This window comes from Peromyscus leucopus, chromosome 2 (assembly GCF_004664715.2).
Source record: "Peromyscus leucopus breed LL Stock chromosome 2, UCI_PerLeu_2.1, whole genome shotgun sequence".
NCBI classification, from domain to species: Eukaryota; Metazoa; Chordata; class Mammalia; order Rodentia; family Cricetidae; genus Peromyscus; species Peromyscus leucopus.
Genome location: NC_051064.1, coordinates 52,010,165 through 52,018,930, shown reverse-complemented (window position 1 = coordinate 52,018,930; position 8,766 = coordinate 52,010,165). Strand labels below are relative to the sequence as shown.

At 41.0% G+C, this 8,766-nt stretch overlaps 1 pseudogene; it reads right to left on the bottom strand.

The window, feature by feature from the left end:
• Positions 1 to 6,857: 6,857 nt before the first annotated feature.
• On the bottom strand, positions 6,858 to 8,766 carry LOC114703288 (annotated as a pseudogene).

Sequence of the window (8,766 nt, the reverse complement as noted above, 5' to 3'; positions counted from 1 at the left end):
CTTTTGGGCCCTGTATAACTCTAGTAAACGACTCAGGTTTCTTTCCTACTTCTTCAGTTCTGTCCCAAGCATTCAAAGCTGCTGTGTGGCATAAAGCCAGGGTGTAGTCATCATGTAGAGACTGCCTTTAGCATACTTTCCCTCACCAAGAAGTTGGTCTTGGGAGATTCTCATACCTCTAGTCCTACTTTGTTGTTCAATAGTCTTAGCCTCATCTTTCTACCAGGCCCTCCACTGTTAATTGATGACCAGGCTCCAAGACTGCTATAACCAAGTCTCCAGTCTTGAGGGATAATTCTACTAGAAGTTGACCATGAGTTTAACATCTGCTTCACAAAAGATGAATGCATGCCACATGAGACTATCACTTCCTTGAATCTACTCAAATCTAACATTTGCACAGGAGTCCATTCAGCTCTTACACAGTCTTGGGGATATCTATCATTTGGCAGTTCCTGTAAGGTTATTGGATAAATTAAGTTTGGCTGCTTGAAAACTTGTATCTTAGCACTCATATTAATCAACTTTTTTAGTGATAACACAAAAATGATAAAACTGATAATATAAGTATAGGCAGGACGACCAAACTAAGAATGCTGGGAAGAGGAAGGGCAGAGTCAGGAGTCGCCAGCCAGACCCAGAGGAAGCAAGATGAGAATGCTGTATTGAGAAAAAAAATACCAAGCCATGTGGCTAAACATAGATAAGAATTATGGGTTAATTTAAGTGTAAGAGCTAGTTAGTAATAAACCTGAGCTACCCAGCCAAGCATTTATAATTAATATAAGCCTCTGAGTGACTATTTGGAAGTGGTTGCAGGACGGGGTGGGACACAGAAGCTTCCACCTATAGGGAGGAATACATCGGAGAGAGCTATTGCACATAATGGTGGTTACAGTTAATGACAATATCTTCTATATTGGAAAATTCCTTAAAAAGCACATTTCTAATCTCCCTATAAAAAATAAAATGAGTAATTTATATGTTAACTAGCTTGATTCTCTTCTTATGCATTGTCTTCAAACATCACTTTAAATAGGGGCTCATGTATAGCCTGGGTTGGCTTTGAATTTACTATGTAGCTGAGGCCAGCCTTGGAGTCTTGATCCTCCAGCTTCCACCTCCCAAGTGCTAGATAACCTTATAGTATTATTTGTCACTCTAGCTCCCAAAGGCTGGGCAGGTCTGCTTATGTTTGTATATCCACTCCATTTGTCCTTAGTTCATTCCCTGCTGGTCACTAACTACTCTATAGTAAAGGGGAAACCCCTGTATAAGGAGATAACAGTGTTTTCCAACTGTAGAAGAAGAAAGACAAACTCTTGCATATTCCCTGTGTAAAATTGTTTTCATTGCACCTTTACTTACAAAGCCAAACTGTGTGTATAGTTTGTTTCAACTATAAAAATGAAATTGTTTTAAAGATAATTACAAACAAACCCACAAGACTAATAAATTCAAGTGTGTGTGTGTGTGTGTGTGTGTGTGTGTGTGTGTGTGTGTGTGGTGTGTATGTAAATGAATGTTCAAGTGTCTATGTGCATGTGTGCATGAATGAATATGGAGTCCAGAGTTTGACATCAGGCATCTTCCCTGACCACTTTCCATCTTGGATTTCAATAAGCAGGGTCTCTCACTTGAGCCCAGAGCGTACCAATTCTGCTAGTCTTGGCAGCCAGCTTGCTTCTGGGAACCCCTGCCTCTACCTCCCAAATCTGAGATTACAGGTGGGCCACCATGGTAGACAGACATCTGTGTGAGTGCTGTGTGGGGTCTAACTCTAGTCTTTTCTACATTGAGCTATTTCCTCTGCCCTAAGTATGGATATGTTTTGATCCAACAAAAACAATGATTTGGGCTGAGTCCTAGGAAAACGTCTTTGGGCAATCTTCCACTACATTGATATCTCACCTGCTAGAATATCAGTTGAGTCCCTGAGGGCTGCTAACATTTTTCCTTATGAATAATGACATTTATTTTAACTGATTCGTTATTTAGCAGAGCAGATATGTGGCCGGTCATCTCTACACGTCCTCCCATCATGATCTCGACATCCCTTGCCTGCAGTATCTCTCCTCTCTCTCATCAATTGGATTCCTGGAGCTTAGCCTGGTGCCTGGCCGTAGATCTCTGTATCTGCCTCCATCAGTCACTGGACAAAGGCTCTATGATGACAGCTAGGTTATTTGCTAGGCTGGTCACTAGAATAGACCAGTCCAGGCACCCTCTGGACCACTGCCAGCAGACCAAGTTGGGGTCAACCTTGTGGATTCCTGAGAGCCTCCCCAGCACCCTGCCTCTTCCTAGTCCCATGATGTCCTCATCTATCACGGTATCTCCCTCCCTGCCCTCCCACTCTGTCCCTGTTCCAGCTTGACCCTCCCATTCCCTATGTTCTCATCCCCCACTCCTTGCCCTCTGCCACCATCCCCCACACCCAGTCCACTCATGTAGATCTCATCCACTTCTCCTTCACAGGGTCATCCATGTGTCCCTTCTAGGGTCTTTCCCTGTTAGCTAGCCTCTGGAGTTGTGGGTTGCACGAATCTTAAAGGGTCTTATTAATAAAAAAAAAAAAAAAAAAAACCTCGGAGCCAGGTATTGGGTGAACGCTGAAAGATCGGAGAAACAGAACAAGCCACAGCTTCCTCTCCTTGCCAATTCCTCAGCTGATCTTGTCTCCTCAGACTGGAAGCCTCTGAATCTCATCTGAATGGATCTCAGCTGAACTGCTGCTAAAAGCTTAAAAGAGGCTCTAGTTCCTGGTCCTTATGCCTTATGTACCTTTCTGCTTCCTGCCATCACTTCCTGGAATTAAAGGCGTGTGTCACCATGCCTGTCTGTTTCCAGTGTGGCTTTGAACTCACAGAGATCCAGATGGATCTCTTCTTCTGGAATGCTAGGATTAAAAGTGTGTGCTACCACTGCCTAAACCTATGTTTAATATAGTGGCTGTTCTGTTCTCTGACCCCCAGATAAGTTTACTGGGGTGCACAATATATCAACCACATTGCAGCAAATGGGAGCACTGTCTGGTGGGAAGGTCTGGCAGTTACCTCACTCCTACAGCCCATCTGAGTTTGAGTCTGTTTTAAGGGATTATCTCTTTTTCTGCTTTCTTTTTTTACAGCCTGAGTTCATGGGAAGAAATGGGACATGGTGGGTAGTATCCTGTAGCAGAAGAATTATATTTGATTGAAAACACTGATTTCATTTATTATTATTATTGACAATTTACTTATTATTTGTCAGTGTGAGAAGTGGCGTAAAGGCTCTGCTAATCTCATGCTGTGTGCTGTAAACAATTTGATTATCTTCAGTTCCCCTCAGGCTCCTCCTGTTACCCAGCATGGAATGGTCCAAAGGCAGTTGGAGGAATACCAAGAGTGTAGATTCAGCTGATCAGTTACTGCAGATCCCAGAAATCATAGATATGCTTTGTAACACAGAGCAATCTGAAGACCACAACTCAGTCTTTGTAGCTCAGAATTACTCATGTGAAACCCGTTACATTTTATTTGTCAAAAATGAACAACTTCAGAATAAATCTAACGTAACCCCCCCCACAAATACCAAAAAGTACAGTGTAAAGCACCTCCTCATTAAATACAAACTTTCATTTTGTGGTACACTGCATCAATGTTTTGCATGCATCTTGGTGCAAAGGAAATTTTAAGTTGCACCCTGTTTAAAAATTTTTAAAGCCTTCAAGAACTGAACAAGAATGACTATAACCACATTCCAATAAAGAAAATTTTCATCCAAAAAACATATTGTTTTGTTAATATACAATATGTTAGCACCTAAGAGTTTTAACTTAGTTATATTAAAGGCAAAATTTACTTTGAAAGAAAATTAAATTACAGATGCCTGAAGAGCAAACATTTATTATACCAAAGACACCATGTTTTTCAATGTACTTAGTGTCAACATACTTCTGTACTTAAAACAACAGGAAACAAGGATTTTTATATCATATTTTCACAAATTGTTCCAAAGATAGTGCTTATCCTCAATTGTTTTTTCAAACTTTGCTTTAATATAAGCTACCAACAAACCACTCTAAAATGTTTTGTTCCTGAACCAAATATAAATATTCATATTGACAAAAATGTTTCATGAGTCATTGGCCTCAGTGAAAAGTATCACGGCTAAGGAAAAGCTAGATTTATTTTCAATTCTGTGATTGGTTTCCAAAAATCCCTTATTAAGTAGAAGTACTGGCAAATAACACACACTGATCAGATTTATATCTCTGATGTAAGCACAAAAATTGTTGCAGATTTTCCCATGACTGGTATAAGCCAGCAAGAAACTTAAAGAGTGTCAGAGACAATGGTCTCTAGGATACAAGGAAGGTGGCCAGGAAGTACAGTGCTTGGTCTCATTTTACAGAAGTCAAACTTTACAGGAAGTTTAAGTAGAGATACTTAAACATCCACTTGGAGATTTGAAATCATAGCAAAACCAAATGGCCACACTTGATGGCTGGAATATGTCGCTGCATTTTGGCATTTTACTGTCGTCCCTGAGGACTGTCAGCACTGTCTTGGCACAGCAGATCTCCAGAGTAAGGGAAAAGCCCTTCCGCCCTATAATGCCCGAACTCTGAGTGATACGAGAAACAGAGTGAACGTGTACAGTTAAGTAGAACTTCAGTATAATTTTACATTTTCTCTTTGTGACATATACAAGTGGATTTTTGTTTGGGGAGTTGTAAGTTATTGAACTTATCAAGCCTAAAAGCTTTTTTTTTTAAAAAAAAAAAAAACTTTTTAAATATGAAACATAGGGCTTTATGTCTAGTGAGTGTACTGTCAAAATACCCAAGGACTCAATTTATTTTAAAAATTGTAATTCTTCTGAGCATCATTTGTAAAAGACTTTATGAACACTAGACTCAAGACGACACTAAATCCAAAGAGTATAACTATAACCCAGGCTTTTATTTTTAACCCTTTCCAGTCCTTCATTTGCTCCTGCCTTTCGTGTCTCCTTCATTTACTAAACACAAACTATCAGGGTTTGCATCGGGCGTCTCCTCCAAGGCCCTACCAGCTGACTTGGTAACATAAGCATTTCAGCCCTGACACGCTGTGATCTGAGACTAATCCCGAGAGCCACATTCTTAATAAAAGTTCAGTATTGCATGCTTAGAACTGGGGGTGAGGGTGGGGTGGGGTGGTTAACCTTAACAATGACTGAAAAATGAACCGAGTTCAAAATATTTCCATAAATCTTGAAAGCCAAAACTGAAATTCTCCTATACTTAAAAAAAAAAAAAAAAAGCCTCTAATTACAAAAAGTCAACTGTACTTCTTACCGAAGCATGTTAATGGGTAAGTGGCAGAGACCAAGTACAGGGTGTACTCTTATTTCTGAACTTTAAGATTTACCATGGCAATGTCTAAAAACTGGACAAAAGTGATGAGATCCTAAACAACACACTCATACAAATAATCCATTTCTGTCTTTCTGTCTTCCTCTGGCTTTATGAAGAATCAAAGAAGTCATGCTCTCGTTCATGGGCAGACCATGAAATCTGTAAGAACAGGTAGGTATATTCCCTGTTATTCTTTCAGGACATTATTTATACATTAAAAAATCCTTCAAAAATGAAGTTATTTAGGCTTGTGACTGTTCTGAAGGAATGTTTCTTGAACTTCTCTGATAAACCCTTAAAGCGATTCAACTTTTTATCGGGGACTAGGGGGGTCCAGCCCCTTGATGGTCCCTTCTCAGGGTCCGGGAAGAATCTACAACCAGCTGATAATTAATCTTTGATAAAAAGAAATGAATCTATGTACACAAAACTCCTTAGTTCATACACTTTATTATTCTGTGATAGTTCTCTCTCTGCACAGCTTCTATTCTGCTCTCATGTCTACTTCCTTTCTTGCCTGATTTCTCTATTTATCTACTGTTCCCTCTAGGTTCTATCTTAGTTCTGTCCCTTCTAGGTTCTCATCTATCCAGTTCTTTCCCCTGTCAGCTCCTCTCCCGTCTCCTCTCTCATCTGGCTCTTTCTCATCTTGTTCTTCCCCATCTGGCTCTTCTTCATCTTCCATCTCGTATCTCTAGCCCTTCAATCTAGGTCTTCCCCATCTCAGTTCATTCCTCTCAAGTTCTTACCCATCTAGTTCTTCCATTCTCTTTTCTCTTCTCCCTTTGTGCCCTGGAAGTCCTGGTATATAAACGGAGGGTCTGAGCTAAATTGTGTAAAGCTATTACTTAATGTCCACCTCTCCTAGGCAGTGTCTATTTGTGGAATTTACCGTAAGTCAGGAGACTTGCATGTGGGCTGTTTTCATTGTTAGTCCTCGGAAGTTGGGTGCCCCCCTGGGTGATGTCTTCTTGTGGAATTTAAGTCAGGAGACTTGCATGTGGGCTGTTATCATTGTTAGTCCTCAGAAGTTGGACGCCTCCCTGGGAGGTGTCTCCTTGTGGAATTTAAGTCAGGAGACTGCAGGTGGGCTGTTATCATTGTTAGTCCTGGGAAGTTGGGCGCCCACCTGGGTGGTGTTTCCTGTAGTCTTTGAAAGTGGCTAAGGGAGATAATCTGATTCCAGAAAAAGCCTTTCCTGAGGCTATTCTCCAAATACCTGGACCGTGTATGTCCAGAGGGTGATCAGTCCACACTGTAGTCCTTCTTAGGGAAAAGTCAATTGGAAAAACTATGAAGGCACACATGATTTTCATAACAGGATACAGCTGATATATAACAAGCCAAGTAACACCAAAAACTCCTTGGGATTTGGCTTCCTCTGGAGGAATTCCCTGATCCCTCCAGGTAGTGACTTTGCCATAACCAGCTGAGTTCTTATGATATATTCCTGCGGCCTGCAGCAACTTTTCAGTCATCGCTTAGGCGTTCCTATGACGTGGACTATCCCAGTTACAAAGCGGCTTCCTCCTCTGTTGAACGTGCGGGTGGCTCTTTGCTCTTTCAGAATTCCAAATTGTTCTTCCAAAGCCTGTTTTCCCACACTATTTATGTCAAACTCTAGAGGAACGCCTCTAGGAACTTTCTTCACATCAGACTGCTCTCTTTTTGTCAAGAATGAGGGTACAGCCGCAGAGAGAATCGTGGTTCCTGAGTTACTGGACACTGTACTGCTCCAGGATTGCCAATGGATACAGCAATATTCCTCCACTGTGGTGGAAGTACCCATTGATGAGTTCTCCTTGCTACCATCTAGCAGCTGTCCTGTGTTCAACTGGGCCTGAACCTTCAGGCCTCTTCAGAAAAGAAAAGTAGCCGGATGAGTATCTTTCTGAGGACTTAATTTATGTCCATTCCTGGTAAAATTAGCTGTAGTATTATTTTTTTCTGTTTAACTGGTTATGTCTCTTGAGAACTGGTTTCCTTTCTACTTCATTTGGTCTCAGAAGGCTTGCCTTCCTTTTTAGTGCTGGAATATAGCGTTCTATATTCTTGTCACTTAGAGGTGGACGATTCATAGGACTGATTCCCTTTTGAATTCTAGTTGCTTCCTTAGCTGCAAGGTGATAACTCTATAAGGACGTCTCTTTCCAGGCAATACTCTTCCTCGAGGGCTCACACTAACTAGTTTTACCAAACCAGAATTCTGCTCGGTTCCCCACTGTACTCTCACCCTGAATTGCAGAGCACCACTTTGCTGGAGTCTGCTATATCGTCTTGGAAAATTTTGCTTCTTGTCTTCCTCTCTATTCAGCTTGATAACATCATCCAAGGGACACACCAATCTTGTCAAGGTTCTTACTGAGGCGGGCTCTCAGTGACAGTGTCGGGATCACAGTGGCTCCCAGAAACCAAGTGCTGAACTCAGTTCCTGACTGGGGATGCTGCATCTGAGCAGTCATCCAGGAAGGCCAAAGTCGCAGGCTCACCACCTCCAACTCACGCACACAGACTATTACTAAGTGTGAGAGTGGAATGGTTTCCACAGAAAGTCAGGGTGATGGTCCTCAAATCAAGAAATTACTAGATGTATTTAATTTTACTAATAAAGGAAACATTATTTGAATTGTCAAATGCCTCTATATAGTCCTTCCTAGCTTGGTTAGGTGTCTGGAGCCATGCAGCTTAGTTTCGGCTTGGCATATAACTATCTGTCTAACGGGTTTCCTGGGGCAAGCCACCCATGGAACCATGGGGCCGCATAGGAATTTGCAAAATTGGTGCAACTTGCAGGCTCTTTTCTCTCTCATTGTATTTTTCACCCATAGTATTGATTCTTTGGGTGGTTTTTAGTTTTACTTTGTCAGTCATGAATGCAACAGCTGCAATCTCCCCTGGAAATTCTGTTCTTTCTACAATAGTTTCCCTTTAGATCAGCAGGGAGCTAATGCTTCTCAAATTTATCTTGAATTACTAATTACAACTTCTAATCCTGGAAACTTTTCTGACTCAATAGGGGCAGTTAGGTATATATGAGAAAACAACACTTGGAACATTAACCATGTCTCACGTTCTGGAAAGGAAAGTGAGGCATGCATATACAGAATAGGGGAAAACTCTCAGGAATACACATAGAGCCAACTGTTGAGAGCAAGTTCCCTGGACACCAAGCATATAGAATCAGTGGTAGGATCTGGTAGGATCCAATGAGAAAAATGCAATGCAAAATATGAGATGAAAAGATCCATCTTTACCAAATACAGTTGAAGTCTGTAGATAAGAAAAGTTTTACATGAAGGGCCCGAAGATTAATAATACCTTAAATAAAGGCTCAGTGCTTCAATGCACAGATTTTTAAAAAAAAAAATTTATGGGAATTTCAA